Source organism: Schistocerca piceifrons, chromosome 3 (genome assembly GCF_021461385.2).
Source record: "Schistocerca piceifrons isolate TAMUIC-IGC-003096 chromosome 3, iqSchPice1.1, whole genome shotgun sequence".
Lineage (NCBI taxonomy): Eukaryota > Metazoa > Arthropoda > Insecta > Orthoptera > Acrididae > Schistocerca > Schistocerca piceifrons.
Window position 1 is genome coordinate 740,120,527 of NC_060140.1, and position 17,929 is coordinate 740,138,455.

General features: G+C 42.1%; 1 long non-coding RNA gene across 2 annotated transcripts in view; it reads left to right on the forward strand.

Moving 5' to 3' along the window:
* The window catches only part of LOC124787657, a 48,615-nt gene that overhangs the window by 27,161 nt on the left and 3,525 nt on the right, over window positions 1–17,929 (forward strand). The gene's annotated exons all lie outside the window — the stretch shown is intronic.

Sequence of the window (17,929 nt, forward strand, 5' to 3'; positions counted from 1 at the left end):
ATAACCCTGCATTCACCTGACCAAAAATCTTGTTCCTCCTGCCACCGAACTTCACTAATTCCCACTATATCTAACTTCAACCTATCCATTTCCCTTTTTAAATTTTCTACCTACCTGCCCGATTAAGGGATCTGACATTCCACGCTCCGATCCGTAGAACGCCTGTTTTCTTTCTCCTGATAATGACGTCCTCTTGTGTAGTCCCCGCCCGGAGATCCGAATGGGAGACTATTTTACCTCCGGAATATTTTACCCAAGAGGACGCCATCTGCGATAGTCAGGTCGCATACCTCACGGACGTTATTCCCACTGCTGCTGAATATTCCATCCCTCGTACTTCTTCTTCTCCACATCGAGTCCCAGTCCCCTGGTGGACTACAGCATGCAGCGACGCTATTCGTGCTTGGCGACGTGCTTTACACACCTTCCAACGCCACCCTACGATGGCGAACTGTATCAGTTACAAACGACTCCGTGCACAATGTCGTCATGTTATCAAAGAAAGCAAAAAGGCTTTCTCATTCAACAGCTTTACTCCTTCTTCGGTTGTCTGGGGTGGTCTGCGCTGGCTATCTGGCACCAAGGTCCACTCCCCAATTTCTGGCCTGACTGTAGCGAATGAAGTCCTTGTGGATTCTGAGGGTGTCTCCAATACCTTCGGCCGCTTTTTCGCGGAGGTTTTCGAGCTCTGCCCATTACCACCGTGCCTTCCTCCCCCGAAAACAAGCAGAGGAGGCACGGTCACATTCTTTCCAGTATTTGAATCGTGAAAGTTACAATACCACCTTCATCGGTTCCGATCTTCTGCCCCGGGGCCCGATGGTATCTATATTCAGATGCTGAAGAACCTTTCTCCTGCAGGTAAAGGCTTTCTTCGCGCCTATAATCGCATCTGGACTGAAGGTCATGTTCCCACACGCTGGCGTGAAGCAATTGTTGTTCCCATACCCAAACAAGGAAATGACAAACACCTTCCTTCCAGTTATCGCCCCATCTCCCTTACCAGCTGCGTCTGCAAGGTGATGGAGCGCATGGTAAATTCTCGATTGGTTTGGCTCCTTGAATCTCGACGCCCCCTTACTAACGTCCCATGTGGCTTTCGTAGGTGCCGCTCTGCTGTTGACCACCTAGTTACCTTGTCGACTTCATTATGAACAACTTTTTGCGTAAGCGCCAGACGGTGGTTGTGTTCTTCGATTTGGAGAAGGCTTACGACATCTGTTGGAGGGCGGGCATTCTCCGCACCATGCACACTTGGGGCCTTCGCGGACGCCTCCCTCTTTTTATTAATGCATTTTTAATGGATCTAATGTTCATGGTACGTGTGGGTTCTGTTTTGTCAGATGCCTTTCGCCAGGAGAACGGGGTGCCCCAGGGCTCCGTTTTTAGCGTGGCCCTTTTTGCCTTAGCTATCAATCCAATAATGGATTGCCTTCCAGCTGACGTTCCAGGCTCCCTTTTCGTGGACGACTTTACGATCTAGCGCTCAGCGAACATGTCTCCTGGAGCGCTGTCTTCAGCGTTGTCTAGACCGTCTATATTCCTGGAGTGTCGCTAACGGTTTCCGTTTTTCTGGTGAGAAAACGGTCTGTATGAACTTCTGGCGTTACAAACAGTTTCTTCCACCATCCTTACATCTCGGTCCCGTTGCTCTCCCATTCGTGGAGACAACAAAATTTTTAGGTCTTACATTTGACTTTTCTGGTCTCCACATGTGTCTTACTTGGCTGCTCGTTGTACCCGTTCCCTAAATGTCCTGCGTGTTCTCAGCGGTACGTCAAGGGGAGCAGATCGAATGGTCCTGCTTCGCTTATATCGGTCCATTGTCCGATCAAAGCTGGATTATGGGAGCTTTGTCTATTCTTCTGCCCGGCCGTCCGTCTTACGCCGTCTAAACTCTATCCACCATCGGGGTTACGTCTAGCGACTGGAGCATTCTACACCAGCCCTGTTGAGAGTCTGTATGCCGAAGCTGCCGAATTACCGCTAAACTACCGGCGCGATATGTTGCTTTGTCGGTACGCCTGCCGACTGATGTCAATGCCCGACCACCCGTCATACTTCTCTTCTTTGACGACTCTCTCGACCGCCAATACGGGCTGTATGTCTCTGCCCTGTTACCTCCTGGAGTTCGCTTTCGTCGCCTGCTTCAGCAACTTGATTTTACCCTCCCTACGACTTTTCGAGTGGGTGAAAGCCCGACGTCACCTTGGCTCCAGGCTCAGATTCGCGTTCACCTTGAACTCAGCTCGCTCCCAAAGGAGAGGACCGCGAATTCGATATACCGCTCGAGGTTTGTCGAATTTCGTTCGAGGGACGCTAGTAACGTCTTTATTTACACAGATGGCTCCAAGACTACTGCTGGCGTCGGATGTGCCTATGCCGTTGGGGATGATACCTTTCAATACCGGCTCCTTGACCAGTGTTCAAGCTTTACAGCTGAGCTTTTTGCTCTCTATCAGGCTGTTCAGTATATCCGCCGCCAACGTCATTCTCCCTATGCCATCTGCTCTGATTCTTTGAGCGCCATTCAGAGTCTCCGTGACCCATATTCGTACCACCCTCTTTTGCAACGAATTCAACGGTCCCTTCAGTCGCTAGCTGATACCGGCGCTCGTATCCTTTTTTTTTGTGGATTCCTGGCTACGTTGGTGTGCCTGGGAACGAAGCTGCTGATGCTGCAGTCTGTTGTCCTGCCTCGGACAGATTCCTTTTGTGTCCCATCAACTGATGTTCGTGGGGTTCTTTGTCGGCGCGTTTCATCATTGTGGCATGAGGCTTGGTCCTCTCTCCATGAAAATTAGCTTAGGGCCATCAAACCGATCCCGACGGCTTGGACGACCTCCTCCCGCCCTTCCTGGCGAGAGGAGGTCATTTTGGCCAGGTTGCGGATTGGGCATTGCCGATTTAGCCACCGCTCCCTGTTGTCCGGTGACCCCGCCCCGCAGTGCCCCTGTGGTCATCCATTGACGGTGCGCCAAGTTTTGTTGTCCTATCCCCGTGTCCTTAGTTTTATTACATTGACGGACTTGCCCAAAAAGATCTAACTCTTTTATTTTGTTTATCTGCGTCTTTGTAAGTACTTTCTGGTGTTGTCCCCTTGCGTTTTTCTACGCTATTAGTGCACCAACGTTTGTGATGGGCGCTAATGACCTTAGTAGTTGAGCTGAATGCCCTCTAATTGCATGATGCGTCATAAGTTTAAGAAATAAAATCAGTCAAAACAATTTTTAAGTTTTGTCATTTTTCGTCAAAATTAAGAAAATGTCAGCATGTAAAAAGAACCACCCGAAAATTTCTAGTTTCTCTTGAAACAAATAATCCACAGTTGTCAGAGGGAAATTTAACGACACTCCCAGTAGAGGACGTCACGACTGACTTCAACTTTAAAAGCAGAAAGTCTAAAGTCTCATATGAAATTTCACAACAGATTGCAAAGAAGTATATACAAAGCAGTTAAAGGTTAACAATTAGTTAAAAAGTCATTTTTTTGTTTTTTATCCACTGTTACATCGTGGAGGAAATCGAAAAACCATTTACGACCCCTCGCTATCTGCTTATCTATCAAGAGATGCATATCATCCTGGTAGTTCAAGTAAATTTCAATCTGCTCCAAAAAAAATCTAGGTTGTGCCTGTACTACCTTAGTGCAGGACAGACAAGTCATCGTTAATGCATCTTAAGAAATGGTTTAATAGATTATTTTGCTATGTTAAAAATATGGTTCGGATTGTTGTTATTGTGATTGATTATAACATATAAATAGCATTTACGATCAATATTCTCTCAAGATATCTATTATTTTTATGTAACTAAAGCTTAAAAACGATTAAATATCAAGATCTAGTCATGTGAACGAAAACCCTCTGTTATTGGCTAATGCTCTGGCAAGAAGCTGTACTTGCGTTAAGGAGCGCTAGCCGAAGTTACGGGATTTTCACGTACCATTTAGTGATGGAAAACTCAATTACAGCTTTTAAGTAACAATAGAAAGGAATTTTGTGAACCCTGATAGTGGAAGCCAAGTGAAAGTTTGCGTTTATGCTCCACCCATTTAGAGTGGCGATATGTGCAATGATGGAATTCTTTTACCTGCTCCCTGCAACGTCATTAAACTCGCTCAGAACTAAAGAACTTTTGCAAATGGGTCCATATGTTATAACTATCAGTTATCAGCTACGACCTAAAGCACTATAAAATTATTGTTGGCAAAACTTAGTGCTGATTTTCAGTGTGGAAGACATTCAGCAGGAATACTGCATGTAGCAGGTGTTTGATGGCGCAACGAATAGCGCATCAGACTTGCAGGTAGAAGGGGGTTCACACGTTCGAATCCTGGAAGATGTTTTTAAAGGTTTTAAACGAAATACGAAAACAGCGTTAGCAAGAAATGATGTAGCAGCTGTTTCGAATGTAGGATGTATTATATATAGCTTCACATCAGTCTTAGTCTGAGAGATGGACAACAGAGGATAAATGCATTTACTTTGCGAACAAACAATTCACTTTTTTGGAAAGCAACGCTAGTATTGGAGATACATCATACGCCCATAGTACAACGAGGTGGAGGACATGAGTTTATACGGAGAGATAAAAAGCGTGTACAACATGCAGGTGACACAAACGTAAGTGCTGTGATGTTTGTGAGTGTAAACTAACGTTAGCGTCCAAAGCGGATTTACTTCATCTTTATGTAAGATGATGAGACTGCAGAAGTTAAAACAATTAGGATCCTAGCTGGACAGCACGAAGATAAAAACATTGTTTCTAATAAAGTAAATAGTGTGTGGTCACATGAAATAGAAAATATCTTTCTGAACGTGACTTGCGTGACCAGTGAATCTAAATGTAAACAGCAAGGAAAACACAATACTCTCTTTCTGATCGGTACGGTGAAGTTTTGCAATCGCGATTTGGTTTTCATATAAGAGGACTGTCGAGTCGTTTTACAATTAAGTTAAAAATGTTCTTTCGGGTTAGATTCGAATCAGCGATCTATGGACATCGTCTTATAAAATTCGGTCTACCGCGTTAACAACTGAACTACCGAATAAGTGAGGTGTAGTTGGGTAAAACGGCAATTTTCAGTAGGTACTTAATTTCAATGAATGACGCAATCCTTCGCTATAACAATGGGAGAGCATATCTCGGTGGCAAGTTAATGTTAACATCACAGTGCAACACATTTTAGTTAAGTTAGTGAACTGGTGCGTCGACGTGGTGGCAGTTTGGCGGTACATTGCAACCACATGTTTCACATATTATTCTCTGGGACAATCAAAAACAACTTTTGAGGTGATTTTTATAAAAATGAGATAAATGTGCTTGTACAGTATTATACTACGCACCGTTTGTAATCAACTTTCTGAAACGTAAATTCAAAAACAAGACATCACTGTGAATTAGCAGTATGACGGTAGGGGCAGCGAGCTAGCCAGTGACGTCACAGGCATGGCATGAATCGAGGGAGCGTTTCAGCGGGCTTTCAAATTAATTGAATCTCATTTCCGTTGTTATAGAAGAATACTGAAATTTAGGAGGGGAAAAATGTTAGGGGCATAAAATGGCATAATCAGTCATTTAAGACAATTTCCAGAAAAGAGTAAGTACCCTATTCTCTTAGATGGACCAATATGCGTTACCATTACTAGCATATCCATGCTCTCAATGCCTCACCTGAAAATCCCTTCCTGTCTGTCCAATGTAATGCTTTGTACACGTGCCACAATTGATCTTGTACACCCTTACTCTGCTAAATTTATTGATCGTTGGCTCCAAGCTGTATCGCAGCATTTTGCCCAATCTATTATTTGTCCAGAAACCACTTTCTTAAAAACCGCATCCCAATTTTTCTTATTACTGCTTCAGGGAAACCATTAGCTATGACTTCTTTAATACTCACATATGCCTCCTCCTCAGTAACGTTGGTGGCGCCTAATTTTATATGATTCCATGTTTTACCGTTTAGCAAAATTAGGCGCCACTAAGCAGGTTATTGAGAAGGAGACAAATGTGATTATTAAAGTAGGCACAGCAAATGGTTTCACTGAAGCAGAAATAAGAAAAATTAGGAAAGCGATTTTTAAAAAAGTTGGAAGGGAATATGATGTTAGTGGAGAGCCGATGATGAAAAAGTATGTCACACCCTCTTACCAAGGTCCTATGTCAGATAAAATTGACAATACGTTCCGTAGAGTCAACGTTACAGTGGATTTCTGGACAAATAATAGATTGAGCAAAATGCTACGACACAGCTTGGAGCCCACGATCAATAAGTTTAGCAGAGTAAGGGTCTACAGGATCAATTGTGGAAGGGATTTTCGGGTAAGGTATCGTGGGAATGGATACGCTAATAATGGTAGGACATTAGGAGACCATCTAAGAGAATACAAGCATTGCTTAAATAGCACTAACGATGACTTGTTTATCCTGCACTATGGTAGTACAGGCGAAATCCTAGATTTTATAGAGGAGATTGAAATTTGCATGAGCTATCAGGAGAATATGAAGCTTTTGATGAATGAGCAGGTAGCGAGCTGTCGTAAATGTTTTTTCGATTTCTTCCATGATGTAATAGTGGAAACAAATAAAAAGGGACATTTTTTAACCATATGTTAACCTTCAACCGCTTTGCAATATACTGCTTTGTGTTAAGGCCGCAATCTGGGTTGTGAAATCCGTATGAGTTAGCTTTAGACTTTTTACGTTTAAAGCTATATTCAATCGCCAGGTCCTCTAGTGGGACTATCATAAGTTTTCCTCTGACAGCTGTGGCGAATTTGTTCCAAGAGAAACTAGAAAGATCCAGGTGGTTCTTTTTACATGTTGACATGTTCATAATTTTGATGAAAAATGACAAAACATAAAAATTATTTTTATTGATTTTATTTCTTAAACTTATTATGCATCATACGATGTAGAGGGCGCTCAGCTCACGCACATGTTTTGTTTCGACTGACATTCGTCACTTACTGTATTCGACATCAAATGTTGTTGGTCGGTTTTGTATGTGCGTACACTTCTTTTGTAAGTCGTATCTATTTCGTTTTGTTTAGTTGCTCTACTCGTTCTCAACAAGTTGAAATGCTATTTCACTGTATGTGCGATTACTTGTATTGTTTTTTTTGTAATTTTTTTCTTTGGCGCTCTTAAGATGGACTTTGCCAGAAACACGTCAGCAAAAAAAAAAAAAAAAAAAATGGAGTTACTACCACCTGGATCTCCTTCATTTGAGCATCTCATCTGCATGTTTAGTGTCATATTTACATTGATTGTGATTAAGACTGCATACTCCTGATGCCTTTCCACCACCAAGCCATTGTAGTTGCTTTTCTGTTCCTCTATCGATTATCTCAGTATCTGCCATTTCGACGAGTTCTTACGATGATCGAAAGTAGGGACCATATTAGGATCTTCAGTGGTGCAACAATTTCGGAAGACCAGATTCAGTATTTCGGCTTTCTCTGTTATCTTGCATTTCGGTACCAGTATGGTCACTGAGTGAATGAACAGATGATTTAGAACTGCTTACTGAGTAGTGGCACAAACCAGGAACGACCACAGTTTGGTAGTGCGGGTTGCCTACATTAAGGGGCAAGTATGCATTTAGGGACAAACCTATTATCTTTCATTTGACAGGTCTTTAACCTATTATTCTGCTAAGAGGATAACTCTTAATTTTGATTGACAGGTCCTTAAATTATTTCCTCCTCCCCCTCATCCTCCCAACTCCTCAGTAAACCTCCAACCCTCCTCCCTGCCCCTCGCTGATACAGGTACACTTTCAGACCTGAGTTATTCGAATAGCACACTCTCACTCTATCAGTTTGAGTGACTACTTAATTAAATCGATCTATTAATTAACCCCTCCCCCTCGGGTAAACCCTCTCCCCAATTTGGAAATTGGTGGCAAAAGAACACAGTCTGTGCTGGACTGTTGGATAGGCTGGGTGTAAGTCTTCATTTTGTATGCATTGATCCCCTCCCTTCCCCTCCCCTCCCCTCCCCTCCCCACCCCCATCTGGAAAAGGGGAGGGGAAGGACTCGGTCTTCGCTGGGATGCAGGATAGCAATGACATAAGTGTTCTTTTTGCGTGAATTGTTTATTTGAGCAATCTGAGTTGTCATATGCAGTAACTCCATCCAGAGTGTTTACCATGAGGTCCGGAGTCCAAATGACCTTTTTCACAACACCGCAACCAGAGGGAACTGTCGTCCCCCCTCCCCCCCCAGTCCCTTCCCATGACGTAATCCAAGATGACGATCTGGGGAAAAAGTCGTGGGAAAGAACTCAGTCTGTGTCCAGCTGCTGGACAGGGAGGACGGACGAAATTGTTTACTGTGTTCGGCGGACAAGATGTCTGTGCTGGAGAAGGAGGGGTGTATTAGCATTGAGGACTGTGACGATGGCAATAATATTTGGTGAAGACAAATACGTTTCATGAAATAATGAAGATGGCCCTAAGATATGCTCAAGAACTCACGGTGATAAATGCATGTGCTATAACCGTGGATCATTCGATAAAAGTCCAGTCTTCCGAAGTGCAAGAGGCAAGACGTGCACCCTAGAGCCTCCATGCCCCGCTGGAACGGAGGCGCCGGTTTACGGCATGGTCACGCGCTAGCCGCTAAGCACTTCCTGCCATGTTGGTAATACCCGCGGCCTTCCCCTTCTCATCCCCGGCGGACGGATACCCTTTTTTGTTGAAAACAAACTGCTTCAGGAGTTATTACATCTGGTATTGCGGAACATTGTCATATACATAACTTGAAAATATCACAGTAACTAAATTTACCAATGCACAAACAGAGAGAGAGAGAGAGAGAGAGAGAGAGAGAGAGAGAGAGAGAGCCTTGCAGATGACGCGACAATATTTAAACAATTACACATTTTATTCTGAGGAACACCACCAATCTAAAAAGATTGTGTCACACTTGTGAAACCATCCCTGAGGCACTTCTTTGAGCACGAGGTACTTCAGTAGTTACTAAATCCAGTGGAACATGTCTGTAAATGCACTTTCAAAAGTGATCACTGCACAGTAGTTTCATTCCATTTTGCGATCTATTCCGCCACACTCGAACAAGGAGTGTTAAAACATCGTTGTACACCTGTGAAACCTCACTCAGATACTTCACATTCTTTTGTGGGAAAGTCCGGCCAGAGTGGCCGAGCGGTTCTAGGCGCTACAGTCTGGAACCGCGCGACCGCTACGGTCGCAGGTTCGAATCCTGCCTCAGGCATGGATGTGTGTAATGTCCTTAGGTTAGTTAGGTTTAAGTAGTTCTAAGTTCTAGGGGACTGATGACCTCAGAAGTTAAGTCCCATAGTGCTCAGAGCCATTTGAACCAATACTACTACAGCCATACTTGAAAACAGACTGTAAAACGATCGCGACACACTTGTGAAACCATCCCTGAGGCACTTCTCGCGTTTTTGTTGTGGGAAATACTCTTTTTTTCTTAAGCATGAGGTACTCCATGAGTTATTGTATACGATTGAATATGTCTGTAAATGCTCTATCAAAAGATATCGCTGCACAGTAATTTCCTTCAATTTTGCAATCTTTTCCGCCGCACTCAAACAAGGAATCTAAAAACAACGCTGTGCACCTGTGAAACCTCACTCAGATACTTCACATTCTTTTGTGGGAAAGAATCTCGAAACTGATATCAGCTGCAATATGTGATTTTACACGCCAAAACGATTATATTTGGAAGTCGAAATAGATATCTCTTATAACACAAAACAGGACGCTCGCTAGGTTTAGAGTTTTAGCGGCTTATATGAAGGCACTGCCAGAGAGAGAAAACTTTGACTCCTACAGCTGCTGTGGTGTTCATAACTTTTCTGAAATGGTGAGTGGGCGTAGTTTTATGTTTTCTGTTGCTGGAGTCATTGACGTTGTTTTCCTCACTTCTTGAAGCACTGCCGAAGCACATAAGGGAAATCAGAACAATTATACTAACAGAATTCGAAGAACTTTTCTACAGATGAGAAACATGGCTAGATTCTTCGGTGAATTTTCGTTGTCAGACAGCTGCTGGTATAAACATGCTGTAAAGCCACAGTGACTGGTGAGGGATAGCATCCCACCAGAGGCGGATGGTCTGCTTGATGTGTCTTTGTGCACTCAGACTAAGAAGATATCATGTTACTCTCAGACATCACACAACTTTCCATATACACCCTCCCCCATCTCTTGTTCGAGCCAGTCCGTAGAGGCTCCTTGTCTTGGGAATGGAGCATTCTGATTGGTTTTTACTGAATTTACCTATCAAATTGCTGCAGCTGCTGGAGTGGGAACACTTTACGCCATTTTCTGTAGGCGCAACTGTCAGTGGGAAAATTGTTTTGTACAGAACAAAAAGAGGAAATATACAGCAGTCATAGTGCACTGACAGTGAAACTCTGCATAAGTGCTCTACAGACCATAAAATACGGAAAGCCATTTCCTCAATTACACTGCTCTGTTACTGTCGAGAAAAGCTTGAATATTTCTGTTTAAAATCGATCTCCAACCAAGCTATCATATTTTCAGTTAGAGTATCACACGCAAACATTATGCAAATCAAGTAATGAAATTTCCGTCGAAAATAGATCGAAGCGCAAAATATATGTTTTGTACGTGCCGTGCTCTACCACATCGTTTCCCCTAATCATATCTGGTAAAAAAAAAAAAAAAAAAATCCTGACAATCTCTCAAACTCGCGATCACGAAGTGCTCCGTCCTATGATTGCTAGTCGCCCCGTCACGCCGGCTGGGAGAGAGAGAGAGACCTCCCAACCCGCACCGGTCATGCCCGCCCGTACCTAACGCATGCGTGCGTGCACACAATGCAACTATCGGAAACAATAAATTAATTAATCAGGAGTTTGACGTCACGACTGGGTCTTTAAAAGTACTATAAGCTTCCTAACTTGGTTCTCTCTGCTACACTTGGGAGGAGGGAGGAAGGTTTTACTGGGTGATAGAATAGAGACCACAGCAAGTACCACTGCAAGACAGAATCCACTGCGATATATTTTAACCACTAAACACAACACACTTAAACCACGATCCAGTCTGTAGCAATAAGCTTTCATGGCTAGATGTCAGAGACAGCTGAAAACACACATACCATGCGCTCAATGCCATGAGGTCCACACGCAGCGCGCCCGTCTCCTCTTACACCGCCAGTGCCGGCGTAAAGAGGTCAGTAAAAATTATCGCCGCAGCTGCAGTCGTGGATGCGCGTGTTTGGCAGAGTGCACAACCCCGGCATGGAGGGAATCTGGGGATGATTGGAGTGATAGGAATTAGGATATTAGCAATATGTCCAGTGCAAATGTTCATCATTTTGGATCTTTTTTCGTGCAACATACACATCCGCTTCTGTCATGATCACCCAGCACACTGGCCACTTTGCCAGCCCTCGCTGAAGTGGCAAGATCAGACAGGTAAGTGCATTCTTTGAACACTTCAAAGGCTGAGCTAATGCCAACTTTCAGTTGCTCTCCAAGCGGATTGGACGACCTCCTCTCGGCCCTCCCGCCGGGAGGAGGTCATTTTAACTCGCCTGCGTATTGGGCACTGCCTTTTTAGCCGTTGTCATTTGCTAAGTGGTGCTACCCCACCACTTTGTACACATTGTGCCCAAGTTTTAACTGTCCGCCACTTCCTGATGGAATGCCCATTTTTTAACCGTTTACGTTCCCGCTTGGGTTTGCTGTCTGATTTATCGGTCGTTTTATCAAATGACGTTAGGGCTGTCGACCGCGTTTTACTTTTTAGCTGCCAAAGCAATATGGCGTAGGCCATTTAATTTTTAGTTTTGGACCTCTGTTTCTATATGATGTCTTTTTTAACCCTTTTTCCTCATGTCTGTTTTTAGCTGTCTTCTTTTATGTCACTTGGTACCGACATATAGTCGTTTTTTAACTCCTCTCTGTCTTCCTGTTCTATTGTTTAGACTTGGTCGCGTATGACCCCAATTGTTTTTTCCGTCCTAAAGCTAAACAGAAGCAAAACCAACTTTCAGTTGCCGACTCCTCATGACCACACTTGCAGGCAGACACAGTCCACTGCAAAACAAGCAGCTGCAGATTGGACATATACAGTAGTTTTAAACAATTCCACCCTGAGATAGATCCAGCAGTTTAAAAAATCTACTTTACCCAATCCAAGGCAGCGATGTCATTGACCATACACCTCGGATTTCTCGTGCAGAATGTAGGTTCCTCCTGTTTATACGAGTCATTTTGGAAGATAGAAGAAATCAGACAATATGTACGTCTTCACATTGCGGAAGTATCGTTACTTCTTATGAATATCCTGTACAGGACTATGGCGTAGGCTATGTTCCCTCAAAGTATTCTGTCATAAGGTAGAAAATATCTTTCCTTATCTGTCACGTCATTCATGACAGGACTAGAATAATAAACTCATTTTTGGCTCATGACTGAGAGCTAAGATCTGCCACTGTTACAGGACACCACCTCACTTTCGAACCCTCTCTTAAGGTAACCAAATGTCTCATCACATACTAAGTCTCTTAAGGTAACAGTACAGAGAAGTTGTAAGTTTTATACTATGTATCACTTTATAAATTCGCTAATACATCTGCTTTTATTATGATGGCTGTCTGTCCCTGTATACAAGGACAGTTGAAATATCGTTAAAAGATTTCGCCGAGAAAAAAAAAAAACAGGTGAAGGATCATATCTGTGGTGCCCTAGCCATCGCCTACACCTGCCACACCGCATGTCACTGATGTCAAATTGATTAGCTAATTAATTAAATTGATCGTGAGAGTCATTTTGCATGGCGAGTAATTTCTCTTTTCCAGTAGGTTGGGTTACACTCACCAGGTAGTTCGAATGGGAATCCCTGGACGGAACAAGATGTTCTTTCGAGGAACACTATTGTAAACCCACGTTTGAAGCTGACCACAGAAGGATTCTGTCACCGGCATTATACATTTTACGTAAGGACTGTGCTATTATAAACGCGACCACGACTATGATACCGTCACCCTGCAAAAAAAGCAGTCCTGGTTCTACATGCACACACAAGAGTCACTGATAGTGTGACGTTTTCTGGTAGAAATGCTGTCTGCGATTTGCAGTAAAGTCTTTCCATTCAACCACATATTTGTATTGGATCCTATGGAGACGTCTTTTAATGATTACACTCATTGGTGGATAATATTCATGCCACTCTCATATCTCGAAACGAGTCATCGTTTTCGAACCTATCTGCTACCGCAAAAGTCCAACGTGGTTTTAGACATTCCCTCTGCATCTTGTAGCTGTTCCTCAGTCTCTGCCCCCAACCTCCCTGTAGTTTCATCCATGTGATGATCCCAATCCAAGGTGGAACTGAACAGAAGTCGGAGAGCGCTATATCCACCACGTTCTGCAACCTGTGTACAAACAGGTTGAGCTGAGTTAATGCAACAGGGCCGTCTTTCGGCCACTCAGTTGAAATGGGAACTTCGTTGTCATAGCTTCGGCAATGGTGCATGATGTGTGAGGTCATCGCCAAAATGAAGCTTTCTCCTGCAACACAAGGTAGTATAGAAGACAGTACGAACGGTTACGGTGGCGGTTCTTATCAGCAAATTTAGAAATACTCCACATCATATAGGGACTGGAAAGAGGACGAGGATTTTTGCTAATGCATTGCAATGCGTTTCAAACAACATACTGGTACTGCAATCTGAAGGAGATCTGCGTCCCTCGGGGTGCATTCACGACTGTCACACAAACATTTCCTCTATCATAGTTATCTACATGGATACTCTGTAAATCACATTTAAGTGTCTGGCAGAGGGTTCATCGAACCACCTTCGAACCACGTTCACAGTTCTCTATTATTCCAATCTCCTATAGCGCGCAGAAAGAACGAACACCTATATCTTTCCGTACGAGCTCTGATTTCCCTTATTTTATCATGGTGATCGTTTCTCCCTATGTAGTTCTGTGTAAACAAAATATTTTCTCATTTGGAGGAGAAAGTTGGTGATTGGAACTTCGTGAGAAGATTCCGTCGCAACGATAAACGCCTTTCTTTTAATGATGTCCAGCCCAAATCTTGTGTCATTTCTATGACACTCTCTCCTATATTTCGCGATAATACAAAACGTGCAGCTCTTCTTTGAACTTCTTCAATGTACTCAGTCAGTCCTATCTGGTAATGATCCCACACTGTGTAACAGTATTCTAAAAGAGGATGGACAAGTAGAGTGTAGACAGTCTCCTTAGTAGATCTGTTACATTTCCTCAGTGTCCTGCCAATAAAACGCACTCTTTGGTTAGCCTTCCCCACAACATTTTCTATGTATTCCTTCCAATTTAAGTTGTTCGTAATTGTAATACCTAGTAATTTAGTTGAATTTACAGCTTTTAGATTAGACTGATTTATCGTGTAACCGAAGTTTAAGGAATTCCTTTTAGCACTCATGACCTCACACTTCCCGTTATTTAGGGTCAACTGCCAATTTTAGCACCATTCAGATATCTTTTCTAAATCGTTTTGCAATTTGTTTTGATCTTCTGATGACTTTATTAGTCGATAAACGACAGCGTCATCTGCAAACAATCTAAGACAGCTGCTCAGATTGTCTCCCAAATCGTTTATGTAGATAAGGAACAGCAAAGGGCCTATAACACTACCTTGGGGAACGCCAGAAATCACTTCTATGTCACTCGATGACTTTCTGCCAGTTACTACGAACCGTGACCTCTCTGACAGGAAATCACAAATCCAGTCACGTAACTGAGACGATATTTCATAAGCACGCAATTTCACTACAAGCCGCTTGTGTGGTGCAGTGCTAAAGCATTCCGGAAATCCAGAAATACGGAATCGATCTGAAATCCCTTGTTCATAGCACTCAACACTTCATGTGAATAAAGAGCAAGTTGTATTTCACAGGAACGATGTTTTCTAAATCCATTTTGACTGTGTGTCAATAGAAAGTTTTCTTAGAGGTAATTCATAATGTTTGCACACAGTATGTTTAAAAATCCTGCTGCATATCGACGTTAACTATATGGGTCTGTAATTTAGTGGATTACTCCTACTACCTTTCTTGAATATTGGTGTGACCTGTGCAACTTTCCAGTCTTTGGGTATGGATCTTTCGTCGAGCCAACGGTTATATATGATTGTTAATTATGGAGCTAATACATCAGCGCCGGCCGATGTGGCAGAGCAGTTATAGGCGCTACAGTCTGGAACCACGCGACCGCTACGGTCGCAGGTTCGAATCCTGCCTCGGGCATGGATGTGTGTGATGTCTTTAGGTTAGTTAGGTTTAAGTAGTTCTAAGTTCTAGGGGACTGATGACCTCAGAAGTTAAGTCCTATAGTGCTCAGAGCCATTTGAACCATTTAATACATCAGCATACTCCGAAAGGAACTTAATTGGTATACAGTCTGGACCAGAAGACTTGCTTTTATTAAGTGATTTAAGTTGCTTCACTACTCTGAGGATATTTATTTCTACGTTACTCATGTTGGCAGCTGTTCTCGATTCGAATTCTGAAACATTTACTTCGTTTTCTTTTGTGAAGGCATTTCGGAAGGCTGTGTTTAGTAACTCTGCTTTGGCAACACTGTCTTCGACAGTATCTCCATTGCTATCGCGCAGAGAAGGTATTGATTGTTTCTTGCCGCTAACATACTTCACAATTCACATCCGACCAGAATCTCTTTGGATTTTCTGCCAGGTTTCGAGTCAAAGTTACTGTTACAATCATCTCGCATTGAAGTCCGCGCTAAATTTCGGGCTTCTGTAAAAGATAGCCAATCTTGGGGATTTTGCGTCTGTTAAAATTTGGCATGTTTGTTTCGTTGTTTCTAAAACAGTGTTCTAACCCGTTTTGTGTACCAAGGAGGATCAGTTCCGTCGTTTGTCAATTTATTTGGTAGAAATCTCTCAATTGCTGCCGATACTATTTCTCTGAATTGAAGCCACGTCTGGTCTACACTTATATTATTAATTTGGAATGAGTGGAGATTGTCTCTCAGGAAGGCGTTAAGTGAATTTTTATATACTTTTGTGAATATGTATATTTTTAGCTTATTTTTAGAGGATTTGGGGATTACAATATTCGGTCTCGCTACGATATCACTGAGCTCACTAATCCCTGTATCGGTTTTGATGCTTGTCGTAACTCAGTATTATATGTTGCTAAGAGGTCAAGTGTGTTTTCACAACCGTTTACTATTCGCGTGGGCTGATGAACTTATTTTGTACCATCCAACAAAGAAAAGCTACAAACTATAAAAACTCCGCTATTATCATCCGTTGGAGAACTCGATAAGATTTTTACCGCATCTCACCCTTCCGATGCATCGAAAACAAATACCACGCATCGGGCATCTATGGTTAATGTATTAAATGTACAGATATTGATCCATTGGAGCAGGTGGCCAGTGATCGAAGTCGCTTGCATTAGCTGCTGTAAAGTTTCATTTCCTGTACATTCTTTCATTTTTTCATTCATTTATTTAACAGAAGAGACAATAATTAATTAATTATAGTGTGTATAGGCAGAGTATTTTTCATACATTCGTTCAAATATGAATTATCATTATCATTGACCACTATGTTCTGAAAATCCATGTACTCTGTAACACTGTAAAAACATTCTCTTAATAACATTTTTAAGCTCATTTTAAAAAATGTAAAACTTTTCTATCTCTTTGATGCTTAAGGAAAGAGCACTAAAAAGGATTTTGGGGTGATATATTGCAATTTTGTGATATTAGGCTGTTTTGTGTGTTTCTCTGTGGAAATCATTCCTGTGTCTTGTTGGGTAGTCATGGCACTCACTATTTAAAGAAGAAAATTGGTGGTGAGATTTGAAAAAGCAGATACTTTCGTAGATATATAAAGATGGAAGCGACATTATTTGAAATGCTTTGAAAATTTCCCTGCAGGGCTCTCTTGGTGCAGCTCCTTTCATTATTCTTAATGCTCGTTTTTGAATAATGAATGACCGGTTTGCCAGACTTGAATTACCCTAAAGTAAGACACCATACCGCAATAGACTATGCATAAGAGCATAATAAGCACATATTACTGTTTTTTCACTGCAGCAGTTTTTCAGCATTCTGAGTATATAGCAGCATTTACTTATCTTTTTATTGAGCATTTCAGTATGTTTATCCCACTTTAGATGCTCGTCTAACCAGATACCTAAACATTTTGTGTTTGAAGTTTGTAAAATCTTCTGGTCACCAAGTTTCGAAACTATATTGGGCTTTACTTTATTCGATACATGGCTGAAATTCATCCATATTGTTTTTGTTTCTCATTTACAAATAAACAGTTATCTCTAAACCATTTTCTGCTTCTTCTTTTGTTATTTCTACTTTGTGTTGCAAGTCAGTGTCATTTTGAGATTTAATAAAAAGACTTGTATCTTCCGGATACAATACAGCATTAGCTAGTGTTAAACAGTTTGGTAGGTCATTTATGAAAATCAAGAACAAGAGGGGTCCCAGCACAGAACCTTGTGGCACTCCATTACTAACTTTCTTGTAATCTGAAAAGTAAGAGGTTCCTTCGTGAACTATTTCTACTTTCTGGTATCTGTCTGACAGGTGTGATTTAAACCAGCTGTGAACAGTACCACATACACCATAGCAGTATAGTTTCTCAAGCAATAATTCTTGATCAATAACATCGAATGGCTTTGATAAATCTAAAAACACCCTATAGTTTACTTCATTATGATCTATAGAGATCAGGAGAAGTTTCAGGGAATTATATACAGCTGTTTCAGTTGACCTATTTTTTCTGAAGCCATTTTGCTCACTGACTAATATTCTACTTGTGTTCAGGAAAGAAGAGAGTCTTTTATGCATTATTCTTTCAATAACTTTAGAGAAGCAGGATATCAAGGATATGGGTCTGAAGTTTTTTACATCATGAGA